Source organism: Amphiprion ocellaris, chromosome 15, assembly GCF_022539595.1.
Source record: "Amphiprion ocellaris isolate individual 3 ecotype Okinawa chromosome 15, ASM2253959v1, whole genome shotgun sequence".
NCBI classification, from domain to species: domain Eukaryota; kingdom Metazoa; phylum Chordata; class Actinopteri; family Pomacentridae; genus Amphiprion; species Amphiprion ocellaris.
This window is the reverse complement of record NC_072780.1, coordinates 5,285,259-5,302,060: the sequence shown is the minus strand read 5'-3', so window position 1 is coordinate 5,302,060 and position 16,802 is coordinate 5,285,259. Positions and strand designations below refer to the sequence as shown.

Below are 16,802 nucleotides of genomic sequence, written 5' to 3'. Positions count from 1 at the left end.
TGCTCCACATGATGTCATTTCCTCCTGAAGAAAAGACTGGCCAGACTCCAAGGCTTTCTGAGTTATTTAATATAAAGTAGTGTGTGAGTCAAGTGTGGATTTATGGCATGTCAACAGGTTTACTACAATGTCTTTATAAATAGCTTTCAATTTCAATTTTACTCAATATTATATATAATATTTTAGAGGAATCTTTCTGTGAAAATGCCATGTGGTGTTTGGTTATAGGTGGCCATGTTGATTTTAGGCCTGAAAACAGCAAAAATGTCAACTACGATACAAAAAGTCCTGCAATTATATATGGTTTTGCAGATGTTCATGTTCCCCTCATATGATCAGTGATTTCCTCACATCACTGTAAACTGCCATCATCAGTTCATTCATCACATTTTCATTTGTCCAAAACTGTAATTATTTAGGTGCCTGTAATAACCTGTTTCATTTTTATGCTGATGACACACAGATGTACCTTCCTGTTAGATCGTCTGAGCCTGATCTGCCAGGTTCCCAGAGATTCTTGCTTTTTGGTCACACCACAGGACAAAAACATGACAGCTGGTTTTAGATCATTTCTAGGCTTGTTGTAAAGAATCTTGGTGTCTGGTTTCACAGAAATCCAAGTTTTGGGCACCACAGAGCTTGTGCAATCATGCTTTTACCATCTCTTTTTCACCTTTTAAAGACACAGACAATTTCACACGCTTCTATTCTATGACGCTTGGATTACTGTAACAGCTTTTTACCTGCATAAACCAAACATCTACTGACTGACTTCCTCACTCCTGTTTTAGCCTCTTTACACTGACACTAGTATGTTTAAAAATAGATTTGAAGATTAACTTATTCATTCATTTTGGGCCCTTCTTGGCTATATCTCTGACCTTTTAGTGTAAATATGCATCATTTTGAGATCCTTCAGCAGGAGTCTTGTTTCTGTCCAGACATAGATTTTGCAATCAAGGCTCTGGAACAATTTGCCTGAAGAAATCAGGTCGGATGAGTCAGTAATCTCTTTTAAATCTCTTCTGAAAACATACATTTATCACGCAGTCTCTCCTGATTATATGTAAGTTTTAACTTTCAATGAACTGTTGAAGATTTGTGTTTTTATGTCTCGTAAAATCTTGTGATTTTATGGCTTGTCTGTTTCATTTTGCTTCCTGGTGAAGCACTTGGCATCATGGATTTTGAAATGTGCCCAGGATTAAATATTATTACTATTGCCGTCATTAGTGTCACGGAATACTTTAAACCGTGTCACCATTTATGGTTACATCCGGAGAAACTGGTTTGAGAGACAATAAAAAGTAATTTGACCAAAATTATCCCTCACGTCAGGTAACAGAAGCTTTGTGATGAAAGCTTACAAACCAGTTTTACCTGGAAATGTTCAAAGACAAGCATCCTGCTTGACACAATGCAGTGCGTATTTCAAATTTCCTTTTACTCCCTGTATGTTCTTTCCACTTCTATTCTGTATTATCGCCTGCTATGAGCAACGAGGCCCCAAGAAATGACACCATCGGGTAACTCTGAGTATTATTTTCTCCCTCTGTTTGCCCTCTTTGTATTACTGCAGGGAGTTTGTGTTTTCATGAATGCATTCTCGCTGATAAATGCACCCATAAAAGTGTGTGCGCAAAGAGACAAATCTCATAATTCGGCTGGAAGCGATTTCACTGATAAAGCAGCTCTGTTTGGATTCAGCTGTCAGCAAACGAGTCTTTGAATGGATGAAATAACATGAAGCCAAAAATAAAACAAGGCTGCTGACATGACAACCAGCAACAAATCATTCTAATTAATCAGTAACGCTCCATTCAATGGACTGTTAACATTAGTTAATGAAGTTATTTTTACACTATGATTATTTCAGAATGTTAAACCTCCAGCAGTTTCTGAACAGTCTTTTGTTCCCGCTACATTTTTATTCACTGTGGGTTCATTTTTCACTGCAATATAAAGTTCTGCACCTCTATGGAAACAGCACAACTATGGCTAGACATAGAGAGAACTCAGAAATGTCTTCTGTTTAGTATTACACAGTTTATAATGGAATAAATCATAAAAAGAAAACAATAAAAGTTGGATTTACTCATTTTTTACAAAGACTGAAAAAAAAATCAGCATGGACTACATTTTGCCAACAGGTGCTACCACTAATGGAAAGAAATGGATACTTTACATGCTATAGATATTTTCCTACTTACATTAACATGTGTTTCCATACTTGTCTCCTAATCTACTTGGCCTGTAAGTTCAGCCCAGTTCAGAAAAAAAAAAAAACTCCCTGAATTTTTGTTGTGTGACTGTTGGTCACAGTGAGTCACTAACGGCTTCACTGCTGCGCTGAAGAGCACAAAATTTATTTGTTTTTTCCAGAATCTGGTTGGAGCACACAGAGCATTTCAAATGAGACATGTAGAATGAAGTGATATTGATGAAATCTCATGATTTTCAGCTGAGATTTGGTTAAGGGCAATTCTTTTCCTTATCAGTGTCCAAGAACGGAGCGTACAGAGTGGAAAACCCTTGAAGCAAAAATCTGAAATGTGTGATATCCAGCCACATAAATAAAACTCAAAGGACTGCGTGCACGATGAAAATGTTTTAGAACACAGTCATGGTTGAGCAGCGCTTTGAGGAATGCCTTAGGCCGAGCATCCCAACAGTAAACCCAGAGTGTGATAAACAACATTAGCTCTCAAAGTAGCCTCTGTGATAAGCAGCTTTCATATCGCTGTCTGGTGAATAAGAAACACATTGAAAACAAATATTCCTGGGGGGGATGGAGAGTGTACAAGACTCGATTAGCAACTGGGCAAAATGGGCAATAACAGAGGCTCTATTTGGTTTCAAATCTACACACAATATTTGGATTAATTTATCAGAAAATTACAAAAATGACAGAAGCAGGTCCTGCACCTCCACCTTGTGGCCCTGCTGTTGAATAGGACCTCTGCTCTTTGAGTTTATATCGAGCTCATTTGTTGTAATCAGCATAAAGAAAAACTCATTTAAAGGTTATTAAAGTTAACCTTCTTAAAATCTTCATTATTAAAACTCCTGACAGTTATTCTATTCAGTAACTGGTTGACTGTTTAGTGTATAAAATGTTTGAAAATAGTGAAAGAGCCCAACTTTATCCACTGAAGAACAAGCTAACATATCATCTGTCAACAAATACACAATGGTTATTATCGAAAACTATAGAACAAAAAGCACATTTGATATTCTGGACAACTTTCTTTTAATTATTGCTTAAAAATGACTCAAACACTCAATTTGATTTTGTTTAAGGTTGACACCCTGAAGCCCAAGCTAACACATCAGCAGTCAATAAATACAAAAACGTTCATCATTAAAAAAAACTACAGAAAATAACACATTTAAGACTCTGGAGCAAGTTATATTTTTGACTTATTGCTTTAAAAATGACACAAACACTAAATCTATTTTCAAACCTTGCAGGTTAATTTCTCAGAACCACATTGCTGGGTCTCTGAGTGCCATGTAGAGCAAATAAGGATGCCGTTGAAACCTATAATGAAGACCTATAAGGGGCCAATAAGTCGTGTGAGTGTATGATAGAAATACTCAGATAAGCTGCCGTGTTTCTTTGTAAATGTGTGAAATGCTGCTAGAGGAAGCATCAACTCGAGTGTCCGCCGGTGAGACGCTGAATCGCTTCCAGCTGTTTCTGACAGACTGAACGTGACCTTCAACCTGAAGGCAGCACAACTGTGTGAACACAGAAAAAGGAGCAATATGTGTTGAAGTGAGGTCACGACCTCGACGACTCAACACTGAATCTGAGCTGCTGCTGAACAGAAGCTGGACAAAAGCAAAATCAATACTAGAAGAAATACAAAGAGAACAATTTATACCCTATTTTCATGAATTTTCTGTTCAATATTTAATAAAGTGTGTCATTGAAAAGCCTGATTACTGCATATGTTCAGTATTTGCTCTTTGTACTATCATCAAAAGGGTCAATATATAATTCTCCTTTAATGAAGCGACAAAACAAAATGTCAGAGATCCTTGTTGTTTCAGTCTCGTATTAAAGCGTGTGCTTCTCTTCTACATCCACCTCATTTAAACTGAGCTACAAACACACCACATGATGTTGTGTTAATGAAAACACTGAGGGGGACGCTGCTGAAGGGACTGAGCTGTGATTTTGATTATAGTCTGCAGGGAGCATTTTGCTGCTAACGTTTACAAGCAGCCTCTCATGAACGCTGCTGCTGCTGCTGCTGCTGCTGCTGCTGCTGCTGCTGCTGCTGCTGCTGCTGCTGCTGCTGCTGCTGCTGCTGCTGCTGCTGCTGCTGCTGCTGCTGCTGCTGCTGCTGCTGCTGCTGCTGCTGCTGCTGCTGCTGCTGCTGCTGCTGCTGCTGCTGCTGCTGCTGCTGCTGCTGCTGCTGCTGCTGCTGCTGCTGCTGCTGCTGCTGCTGCTGCTGCTGCTGCTGCTGCTGCTGCTCAGCCTCGATATAAAGGCAGGCTTTTGGCAATCAGGATCTGAATTGTTGGTAATGATGGGTTGATGCCAAAGAAAACAGCTGCTGTTGCCTGTTACTGGTGTTTACAGCGTCTGCAAGCGGTGGTGGAATGTAACAAGTACATTTACTCAACTACTACACTTAAGGACAGTTTTAACCCTCGTGTCGTCCTGCGGGTCAAAATTAACCTGGTTTAAAGTTTGAAAATGTGGAAAAATATATATATTTTCACAGTGAAACTTCTGATGTCCACATTTTCAACATTTTTGGGAAATCTCTGAACAATTCTTGCTGGAAAAAAGAAATGTTAAAAATGTTTCTTAAGAACATTCACAAAAAAATCAACCAAAATCCAGCAAATTTTGCTGGATTTTGGTTGATTTTTTTCTGTGAATGTTCTTAAAGAAAATATTAGAAGTTTTACTGATATATATGTAATCACTAGATATTTTTCGGATTTTTTGGAAGTTTACTCATTTTTTGAAAATATTTACAAGAATTTTCTTGACAAATTTGGGGGACTTTTTTTTTTTTTTTTTTTAAATAAAACTTTTAAGGGAAACTTTTAAGGAATTATTGAAATTTTCTTCCTGAAGGTTTTGCAAATTTTCATAAATTTGGGGGATTTTTTTTGCTGAATTTTTGGATTTTTTTTCAGACAAGGAAACAATATTTTTTGGTGCTCGTAAATGAAGACAACAGGAGGGTTATGGTACTTTACTGGAGTATTTTCATTTTATGCTGAGAGCTGAGGGGGAGTTAATATTTTGTAATCACAAAACTGCAGGTCTAAAAGCTGATTCTGACATTTGAACTAAAATTATTGAACAGTTTCTGTAAAATGGAGATATCTTACGGGTATTTTGTGTTTATCAGTATTATAATTAATCCCTGCAGACTGCAAGTGGCTAAGAAATAGTTTTCCACCAACATCAAGGAACAAGTCTACAAATGCAGTCAAAAAAAAGAGAGAAAGAACTGAAATATTTAGAAAATGTCACATGTTCATTGGTGGCCGGTTCAAAATTTTCAAGTCAGGTTTTAGAATTGGGTGGTATTTCCTGAAGTCAGCAGTGAAAGAAGTATTCCGATCCTGTTGCTTAGGGAACATTATCAATACAGCAATGTAGAAATACTCCATTACAAGTAAGAGTCCTGCATGAAATATCCCAATTAGGTTAAAGTATATAAGTATTAGGAGCAAAATGTATTTACAGAATTGACTTAACCCCTCTGACTGATATATTAGTGAACATTTTATGTCCATTTTATGATCCCTTTTGTCTCCCTTCTGTTTTATGATTTGATTGTTTTGATCTTTTGAATGTGGAAAAGAAGACAGATTTCTCATGGTTACCCCATATGCAGAAAAACATTGATATTGTTCAGACTCTTCTATGAGTAGAAAACACTATATATAAAATTGTGGGACTTTTTGTATCATAGTTGACATTTTTGCTGTTTTCAGGCCTAAAATCAACATGACCGCCTATAACCAAACACCACATGGCATTTTTACAGAAAGATTCTTCTAAATATTATATATACAATTGAGTAAAATAGAAATTGAAAGTTATTTCTAAAGATATTGTAGTAAACCTGTTGACATGCCATAAATCCACACTTGACTCACACACTACTTGATAGTAAATAACTCAGAAAGCCTTAGAGTCTTGCCAGTCTTTTCTTCAGGAGGAAATGACATCATGTGGAGCAGGTCATGTCATCTGGAATTAACTCACTTCCTTGAGAGGTATTTTTGGAATGGGGAACTTAGTGGAAAGTGATTTCTCAGACACAGATACAATTAGTTATTTTGTGTTACAAAATAACACAAATGACCACAGAAAAACACAAAATGACTCACTGAGACACAAAATTATCATAGAGAGACAAAACGACAACAAACAGACGATAGTGACCAAAAATGACCACAGACAGACACAAACTGACAAAGAAACACAAAATGACCAAAAAAAAGGCTCAAAAAGACACAAAATGATCACATAAAAAAACACAAAATGACTCAATGAAACACATAATTATAATATAAAGTTACACAATGATAAGATACACACAAAACAACTAAAACAATTTCCAAAATTAACCTAAAAATACCTAAAATGATCACAGAGAGACTTAAAACAGCCCCAAAAATGCACAAAATTACCCCAAGAGATCTAAAATGCCCACAAAACAGACTGAAAATGACAAAAAAAAAAAAAAAATGAGCGGGTCATGTGATCTGGAATTAAAACACTTCCTGAAGAGGTGTTTTTGTAATGGGTAATGTAGTAGAAAGTGATTTCTCGGACACAGATACAATTTGTTTTTTTACATATGAAATTTGATATATTGCCAAAAAAAAGAATATCTGTCATGATTATCTCAACTTAATAAAAAGAACACAATCAAAACAATTATTGAATAAACTCATTTATTATTGTTCCGCTAATAAGCCAAATCGGAATTATCAGTACGCATGCGCGTTTATCCCCCAATAGCTTCCGGGTCAGAGTTCATCCCACACTACGTTATCAACAAAGCTCGATGAAGCCATACTATCGCAGTGGAACGACCTGCTATTTGTAGCGACTATTAAGTGTTTACACTGCTTAAAGTCTTTTTAAGGCAATATGCCAGGTCCCCATTGTTCAGTGCGGGACTGCCACAACGGTACCCGTGGGCTAAAGACATGGACGGAAGAGTTTTGCCCTATTCACGAGGGCAATAAAGGAACCTCGCGCTGTATATGTGACCCGCCTTATTTACTCGTCACATTTCCTACTGAAAGAAAAGATCCAGAACGTCGTGCCGAATGGATTAAATTAGTAAGTTTGACATAAGATCATATATTATTACCTTCTTTGTAGTCGTTAGCAAGTCTTGTTAGCAAGTTTTGCTCGTCCTTGCTAATCAGATAATTATTGATATCTATGTACATAAGGATAAGGATAAACTTTATTGATCCCACAGTGGGGAAAGTTCACCGTTACAGCGGCTCCAAAGAAAAAGTGTAAAGGCAGTGCAGGAATAGATAAGAAAAAGAAACAGAGTGCAAAAATTGCAGAAAAAAAAACATGCAGGGTGGCCATTTATTTACTGCTGTCGACTCATTCTCCCAACCTTCTCTGAGCTCTAAAGGATCTGGAATTCTCAGGTGACACCCGTCAACATCGATCTCGAGCAGGGATTTATAATCAAGGTTGACAGCCTCCCTTTCCTGCTGTTTTGTTAAAACTATTGGGGCCTTTTGAAATGACAATGCCCAAGCAAGGGACACGAGTTCTTTCTTTCGCTTCCCGATAACACTGTATCCTCGTTTCTTACAAAATTCCTTTAAAGCATCGACTTTACAACGCTCAAAGTAATCAATATCTGCGTCGCACTCGGCCATGTTTATGATCTGGGGTATCCCCACCTTTAACTCGGACCAGCATACCTTGCGCGCGGCGAGATTCCGAATTGGCTTATTAAATTGGGATGGTTATTTAGTTGACATTTTAGTGATGTCCAGTCATTTTTTTATTAATAAGTGATTGTTTCCATAATAAATAATTATCAGATTTGTAAAGACATGATCATAATGAACATAAAAAACATTAGTTTTTTTTTTACTTTTAATAAAAAATGCATGCAAGATATATATTATGGACTTCAAAAGTCCCTCAATTATATATTAACCACTGTTCTCTCTAAGCTGCGCGCATGCGCAATTGCGCACTGCTGACATGGTCTCCGCGCACAGAAAATCTGCGCTGCCACACACAAAAAAAAATCCAACCTAAATTGAAAATAAAATAAACACGTAGCAATTCATTCTGTGCTATTTTTCAGTGAGTCAGTGAGTGACCAGTGACTGGCTGCTGTAGCCAATGATGCGATTCACATACGTATTTACCATAGACTGTATATAATGGTATTTACGCAGCTAATCAACGTCAGGCGTCCTTATGTGCAGCCATCGTTGTTCTCATAGATATGAATCAGTAGATAGGACACGCCCCTTTGAGCTGCGTGCTACAGCGAGGCTAAGCTAGTGGGGGCAAAGTTTCAGTGCATTCCGTTGATGTAGATGGCATGAAAACGGAAACAACAAGTATGCCGGCTCACTGTGCTGCATACAGTTACACACTGCGTCCTATGATTGAGACAAGGAAACTTGGAATGACTTTTCATAGGTAAGAATAGTTCTTGGCTCTTTTTTCATTATGAAATCTTTTTGAGAGCTTCCAGTCTATGAGAGCTAACTAGTTAGCCACTAGCAAAACATTAAGCGAACTAGCAGCTTGACAAGCAAATACCAGACGATTAATAGTAGCTGTAGTATAGTTGTACAAGCAGTAGTAGTAATACTAAAAGTACAAGCAGTAGTAGTATAAAATAGCTGTTAGAGTCGTAGAAGTAGTATCAGCATTTGTAATAGTATTCCAAGTTGTAGTAGCAGTGCCAGTATCAGCAGCAGTAGTTACTGTACTACCACTACTACTAGTAGTAGTCACATTGCTATTACTACCACCAATACTACCAATAGTAGTTATAAAGCCTAACTCATATATATCCAGATTACCATCTATGTTCTTCCTCTAAACCCATTTTATGATTGGGATTACAGGCAGTTCTTTAGGACTGCTCTCAAATAATTGAAATGTTACTAAACAAGGTTATACTTATCAAATTAAATAGCTCTGGTCTCCAGTATATTGGCAAATTGGGTTATTTGTACTTAATTTATTAGCATGTTTTCTTTTTAATATGTTGTGTACAGACTTAATTACTTCTCTGTCTACTTTTCTTACTCCATGTAGGTTTCCCAGAGACTATGGGTTGAGGAGGAAGTGGAAGTTTGTCAGCTTAGACCTGGTGTCATTCCATCAGTGTTTAACTTCCCGGCTCATCTTGGAAGAGTATGTGCCAGAAAGACCACAAACAAGCAGCCTTGAGATGTTAGACAGCGTCTCCCTGAGGTGGGTGTCAACGGTGTTCACAGTCAGGTCTGTGGTAATCCCGTCAAAAAACAAAACAAAAAAATCTAGATTATAAATCAACATGTAACCAAAGCACTCTGTGTATAACGCCATAGTATAGGATGTAGTTCAGAAAATGTCAAAGTATAGTATACTTTACTCAAGAATAACATAGTATGGCCTGTAGTTCATAGTATAGCATGTCGGCAAAAAAAACCCCATAGATTATTATGTGGTTCAAAAAGCACAAAATGATAGGATGTTGCCTAAAATTGTCATGTATGATATGTGGTTCAAAAAATGTCATAGTGCAGTATATTGTCAAAATAGTATGTATTTCAAGAAAACATCAGAGTATAATATGTCGTCTAAAAAATGTCATAGAATAATATTTCATTGCACAAGTAAAAGTATAGTAAGTTTTAAAACTGTTCAAATTCTTATGATATGTTGCTAAAAAAACAACAACAAAAAAAGGTCAGTAATATGTCAATTAAAAAATCCTATAGTATAGTGTATCGCCTAACAAACATAGTATAGCATGTCGCTCTAAAAACATCAGAGTATAGCCTTTAGTCCACAGCTGTCAGTAGGTGAGGAGCAACACAAAAACAGTCCAAACGCTGGTTTCCAGAGGGTTAGACGAGAATTTATTTGAAAGAGTAAGTTTACAACAACACAACATGTGAGGGGGTTAAAAACAAATGGGTGTTCGTAAAATAAAAATAAATAAACAGAACTAAAAGTGAACTTCATGTTGACATTGATGGGCACTCCAACCAGGAACAAAGTAAAAGATAATCAATACGAAAAAAAACTCCTCCTGTTCACCTCTTAAAACCCAAAAACACACCGCAGTAGCACCCAAAACTAAAACTACCAATGTGTTCCCTGTTTTCCTTTGTGAACAATTCAAAGGTCCCTCTCTATCTCCCCACATATCCACCAACCACTGGAACACATCTCCAAAGTTCTGCTGGGCCAGCTCAGCTTCCCCTCAGAAGAAGTGCCGCCACCTGCCAGATGAAGGAGCCTTTTGAGAGGCAGCTGGCATCGTGATTGGACTGTACTTTGGTCTGTTCCAATCCAGCTTCAGCTCCAGAGACGGCAGGCGGGACGAGTCAACGGAGGCCGGATGGACGAAGGCATGCAGCTGAGTACAATCCAGAAAACAACAGAGGAGGAGTGCAGGGCCAGAACAACCAGAGTAGCACATTATGTCTCTTAGAAAACATCATAGTAGAGCCTTTGGGATGAAAAAACGCCATCATATACATCGTATATTGTACAAATAAGTCAAAGGAAAGAGACATCAACTGTAGAATTGTAGTAATTGTGGACTGACTGATTTACTGATTATCAGTATTTTATTTTTTACCGATTTACGGTAATAAATACATTTAAAAATGGTGCTACTTTGGCTCTGAACCTTTATCTACCTGTGGTCACTCTGTCTTCTGGAGTGATTTGATTGGTTATACGTCACAAATAAAACTCCTTTAACTTAACATCTGTAAACAAAACAAAAATGTATCAACAAAGTTTTCTGTTAGAGTTTGTGTTCTTCTAAGTTTAACTCCAAGATTTTAAATACTTTCATTTACTGCAAATGAATATCTACTCCAAATGTCTCACTAATAATAATTATCAGCCTTAAAAACCCACAAAACACCCCTCTATACTCGACCACACTTAGTACAGTCCGGGTCCCCCTTCTATAAAACTGCTTGGAATCTTCCACTTCCTGTTTGTCAAAGTGGCCTTCTACCTGGACAGGTTTTGTTGGAGCTCATGCAACAAACATTTTGGGTAACTGCACTTTAATATGGATGGATGACACTGAATTAGAGTCTGTTTTAATGACACTGAGTTAAGATGTGTAGCTCTGTCATTAAATAGTAAATTATTTCTCAGAATTCACAGAGAAAAGTCTGAAATGTTTGCTCGGTTTGCATCCCACATGTTCTTTGGCTCAGCTAAAGCTAACTCTCTCCAGCTTCTGGATCTCTTGAGTTGCTTGTTGTTAAATTATCTTGCTAGAGGTGCTGAAGCTCAGAAAGTCTGAGATGTTTGTTCAAAATAAGCTCATTCTCAAGTCTTATCTGAACTGTCCTCTTTTGTTTGAACTTTCCCTAAACTAAGGAGTTAATGACAGAGCAGCACATCCAGACTCAGTCTCATTTATGTAGAGATTAAACTTCAGTGTCATTCATTGATGTTAAAGTGCAGTTTTTCAAATGTTTGTTGCACATGCTCCCGACCAAACCAGTCCAGGTGGAAGATGATGTGAAGAGAAAGCTCCAGAGGATGAATATCACACATTTACGTTGGAAATAAATGTCCTTTGATTAGACATTGTCATGCAAAAGTTGGATTTCCCTTTAATGATGTTCAAATCTTTGTTGAGTGTTTTGTTGATGTTGGTTTCTAAATGTTTTTTGACACTCGGCCCCAAAGATTAAAACCTTTTCCGGCTCACAAGCTGCAACAATTCACACATTATCAACTATCTTTCTGACTAAACTAAGATAAAAAGTGAAAAACCACTTGATTCCTGCATCATGAATGTAAATCTTTTTGGTTTTTATGACGGTAAACTGAATATATTTGGGTTTGACATTTTATAAACCAAAACAAGAAATGAATTACTGCAGAAAACAATCAACAGATTAATGGACAAAGAAAATGTGTTTTCCAACATATATGGCTGAATTACTACAACATTACAAAATACATACAATTTAAATTCAGTTTTATTTATATAATGCCAATTACAGGTCAAATTGTCTTAAGACCCTTTATTTTTATATTTTTTTTGTCATATTTAAAATATGACAAAGTAAGAAATTTAAACCTCTTGACTAATCAAATTTATTATTTGGTTTTTAAGAGACTAATCGACAACTAAAATAAGTTTCTCCACTAAAACTAATAAACATGAGGTCAAATCAAAGGAACAGTTTTAAATACTGCAGTCCCACGACGACGAGAATAAAGTTTGTCAACAAAAAGTAAATCTGCTAGTGGATTCCATTAAAGTCCTAATAAATGATAATAAAGTGTGATACTAAAGGTTTGTGGTGCTAAAAATCTCCAAGTAAAGATATCAAGTTGAACATCTGGATGGAGGTTGATAAAAGTTGACGTCCCTTCATTTCTCTGGAGCGACTCCATGGATTTTATGGATGGTGGTTAAAGACCTGCTCTTCTAGTGGTCTTCCTTCTAGTCGCTGTAAAAAGTCAGTCCATCCTGGCCGACTTCAACACCTCTTCATGACAACTTGTTCTGCCTCAGACCTGGTGGAAACTCCAGAAACTCGGGAAAACCCATGGAGACTCGAAGAACTCGTGGAGACTCGAAGAACTCGTCGGGCGGGGGAAGGTGTGGTGGGTGGTGGGGGAGTCTGGGTGGAGTCAGGGCGGAGAGTAGGCGGGGAGGTGGGTGGCGGACTCCCCCCCTCTACCCCCCCCCCCCCCCCCGCCTACTCTCCGCCCTGACTCCACCCAGACTCCGCCTTGGCTCCACCCATGTGGTCACTTGAGGAACTACGATGCCAAAGGGACGACGAAATTATGTTTTCTCATCTGATCTGTAGCTCAGTGAGTTAAGGATTTGCCTGTGGAGCTGCAGGTCGCTGGTTCAAGACCAGACCCTTCCTAAATTTTAATCAAAATCCTGACAAAGACAAACAAAGAAAAGTGCCAGTGGCAGGTCTCGAACCTGCGACCTTCCAGTCACTAGTCTGTCTTCTTATCCCCTGAGCTACTGGCTCAGATACTAATTCTTCCTTTTTTTGCGCATTTATCATCTATTTTTTGTTGTTTTCGAGTTTTTTTTTTAACTCGAGTCTCGACTCGACCGTTTTTCTCAGGAGGCTGGACTTCAGCCTTTGTGCTGGAGGGTGGAACCCTCAGTTCCAAGACTTTCCAAAGCCTCCACACCTCCCGAGTCCTCAGGACCTGAGCTTTCACACAGTCTGAGGGCTGAAATTTTCTAAGTCCCACAGTAGTTCTCTGTTAGATTGAACTTTCAGACAGTCCAAGGACTGATATCTTCTAAGTTCCTGAGTAGTTCTCTGTTAGTTTGAACCTTCAGACAGTCTGAGGACTGATTTCTTCTAAGTTCCTGAGTAGTTCTCTGTTAGTTTGAACCTTCAGACAGTCTGAGGACTGAAATTTTAAAAGTTCTTGAGTAGTTCTCTGTTAGTTTGAACCTTCAGACAGTCTGAGGACTGAAATCTTAAAGGTTTCTCAGTACTTCTCTGTTAGTTTGAACTTTCTGGTTAACAGAAGCCTTAAAACTTGTGACCATGAGTCTTGATTTCACATTTAGACCATCCATCTGAGTTCTTCTCAGACCTTCACCTGTGGGTTTTTTAGAAATCCTGAACAAACTTTGATTCTCTTCACTGAAGTAAAGTTTGTGGAGATCAGAAGGTAACATTAGTTTGATCGATGCCTTCAACCTCTAGTAGACTTTATCTGGAAAGCAGTTTTCTGAAATGAGCACTTAGTAAATCTGTCCACAATCAAACCAAAAACATAGAAAGAGGAAATGTTTGAAGAAACAACTTGTTTTCATTTCAGACAAGAAAACGTTTTAAGGCCTTTATCTGTTTTTGTTCTTTTTGATTGTTTTATTGTCTCTTCTGTTTAATTTGATCTTCTAAAGTCTAACTGGTGTAATTTCAAATGTTTTGTCTTTATTTTGACTCTTCTTAAACGTTTAGTTTTGCTCTTTTCTCTCCTTTTATTCTTTTCTAATGTCTGATTTGATTTCGAAATGTTTTGTCTTTTTAATGTTTGTTTTTTCAAATGTTTTATCGGCTTGTTTGAATTTTTTTTTCTTTTCCAATATTTAATTTTTTGATTAAATCTTTAAGGTTTCTCTTTTTAAATGTTTTACCACCTTTTAATGTTTAATTTTCTTTTTAAATGCTTCATTGTATTTTCTGTTTAATTCCTATTTGAATTTTTATTGTCTTTAAGATGTAATTTTCTAATTAAACATTTAATTTTTTAATTAAATGTTTTGACTTTTAAAGGTTTAATAATCTAATTAAATGTTTTATATTTTTCTAAATGTGTAATATTCCTGTTTAATTGTATTTTTTAAATGTTTAATATTCTTCTTGTTTAAATGTATTTTTTAAATGTGTAATTATCGAAAATATTTTATCTGTAATTTTTAATATTTGTATTTTAAAAATTTTGTTTAATTTCATAATTACATGTATTGTATCTTGTTTAATTATCTAATTCAATATTTTGTCTGTTTAATATCATTTGATTGTATTTAATGTTTAACTCTATTAAACAGACAAAATATTGAATTAGATAATTAAACAAGATACATGTAACTATGAAAATAAACAAAATTTTTAAAATACAAAGATTAAAAATTACAGATAAAATATTTTCGATAATTACACATTTAAAAAGTACATTTAAACAAGAAGAATATTAAACATTTAAAAAATACAATTAAACAAGAAGAATATTAAATATTTAAAAAATAATTTTTAATAATAATACTTTTTAAAAGTTTTATTGTATTAAATTTTTTCCCTTTGATTTAATTGCTTTTTGTTATGTAGTTTATTTCTTTAATCTTCTTTTTCTGTCAAGATTTTAACCCCAACCTTAAAAATGAAACAAACCCTTAAATCACAATGAAAATACTTCTCTTGTCACAATCATGAGTTTGTCAATTATTCAGTTTATCAATTCAACTTTATTTGTTTAGCACCTTTTACACAGATGACAAAACTAATCAAGCAAAGAGAAAAACTATGCTAAAACTATGATTAAAACTCAAAAACATTTTAAAAAAAAGATTTAACGTAATAAAATATGTGTCTAGGGGATAGAAGGAGTTTATTGAAGTCTTCTTTGGCTCACATGGGAAATCATTTAAAATATAAACTTGATATTCAGTCTAAGGAAACTGGAAACTGCAGAGTGACAGAAGAACCAACGATATCTCTTGTTTTCTCCTTTAATGAGTCGACTCTTCTTGTGCTTTCAGACTAAAGAACTACAGACTCTTCACAACCTGCTCAAACTCTTGGTACAGGACCTCACCACACGGGTCAAGAAGGTTTCTGTCTCATTTCTACTCTGAAGCTCACCTTCTCCTGCTCAAACTGCTGACAAATGTTTCTGCTGCTCTAAAGTCTGGTCTCCAGAACTTCCTAAAAACTCTCAAAGTCTCTTCTGCTGCAGGTTGCTTTGTAGAACTGTTCCAGAAAACCTCACTAAACCACACGGAGGGGCCTCAAGATAGTCGTCCAAATGAAAGTGTACAAAAACCAAACTAGCACAACCCAAACGCTAAAGTCTCCTGCAGCCTACCAGAGAACCTCTGAGAACAGAGAATCAGGACAGGAACTCTTACCTTCTGGACAACCAACCTTGGTTCACAAACAAGAACACAGAATGTGTCTGACCAGAAACTTCTGAAGACTCACTACAGCCAAGATGAAGACACAACTCAGCTGCACCAAATCCACTAATCACTGCACACATTAGCACCATGTGCTAACTGTGGCTAAAGAACCACATTTACCAAGATAACTATCCAGTACAAAGCCCTAAAACACACCAAGAAACACATTAAAGTCTATTTTACTGCTGGAAGCTGCAAGCCAACGCCTAAAGAACAAACTAAAGCAATGGAGCCAAATCTGGTTCAGTGGTGGAGAAGCAGAGGAAATGTTTGTCTGCAGCCACATAAAGCAGGAAGACACTGAGCTGCTCAGGTGTTCCTGATAACACCAAGCAGCCACCTGGACAGCCAATAGGAACACAGCTTCCTGGAAGTCCAGAGGGCGGGGTTAGTGAAGGAAATTTAGTTTAAAGTTGAAGCAGAAAGTTAACAAAGAAAGTTGAAAACCACCTTCTGATACCTGAAATCTCTGAGTTTTCACACAAAGAGCACCTGAACATGTCAAACTGGTTCCATAGTAGAACCATCATTGTAAAAACATCATAGTATGGTGTGTTGCTCAAAAAACATTAGGACCCGGCTGTCAGGGGACAAACATGTAAGAAACATGAGAACAGAGAGAACCCAACCAGTAGGTCACAGTTTATCATCATCTAATCATCTCCTGAAGTCCATATGGTGAGAGACATCAGTATCTGGTTGTTAATTTACCAGAGGATGCTTATAATCATGCTGATGTGGTCTGTACTCTACAGTATTTTAGTGACTCAATAAATGCCTAAGTTGTTTTTTTTTTAATGCTTTTTAGTTTTTAATAAAATTTAATAGCCTATATGTAATCAATAAATGGCCTTTGCCTATCTTAAGAAAAACTCACTCAGAACT

At 36.7% G+C, this 16,802-nt stretch overlaps 1 long non-coding RNA gene across 1 annotated transcript; it reads left to right on the top strand.

Moving 5' to 3' along the window:
- The first annotated feature begins 7,042 nt into the window (after positions 1-7,042).
- On the top strand, positions 7,043-10,884 carry LOC129350622 (uncharacterized). The gene is made up of 3 exons (XR_008604090.1): positions 7,043-7,333; positions 9,311-9,469; positions 10,388-10,884. It is a non-coding gene; the product is annotated as an uncharacterized LOC129350622 (long non-coding RNA).
- The last annotated feature ends 5,918 nt before the right edge of the window (positions 10,885-16,802 follow it).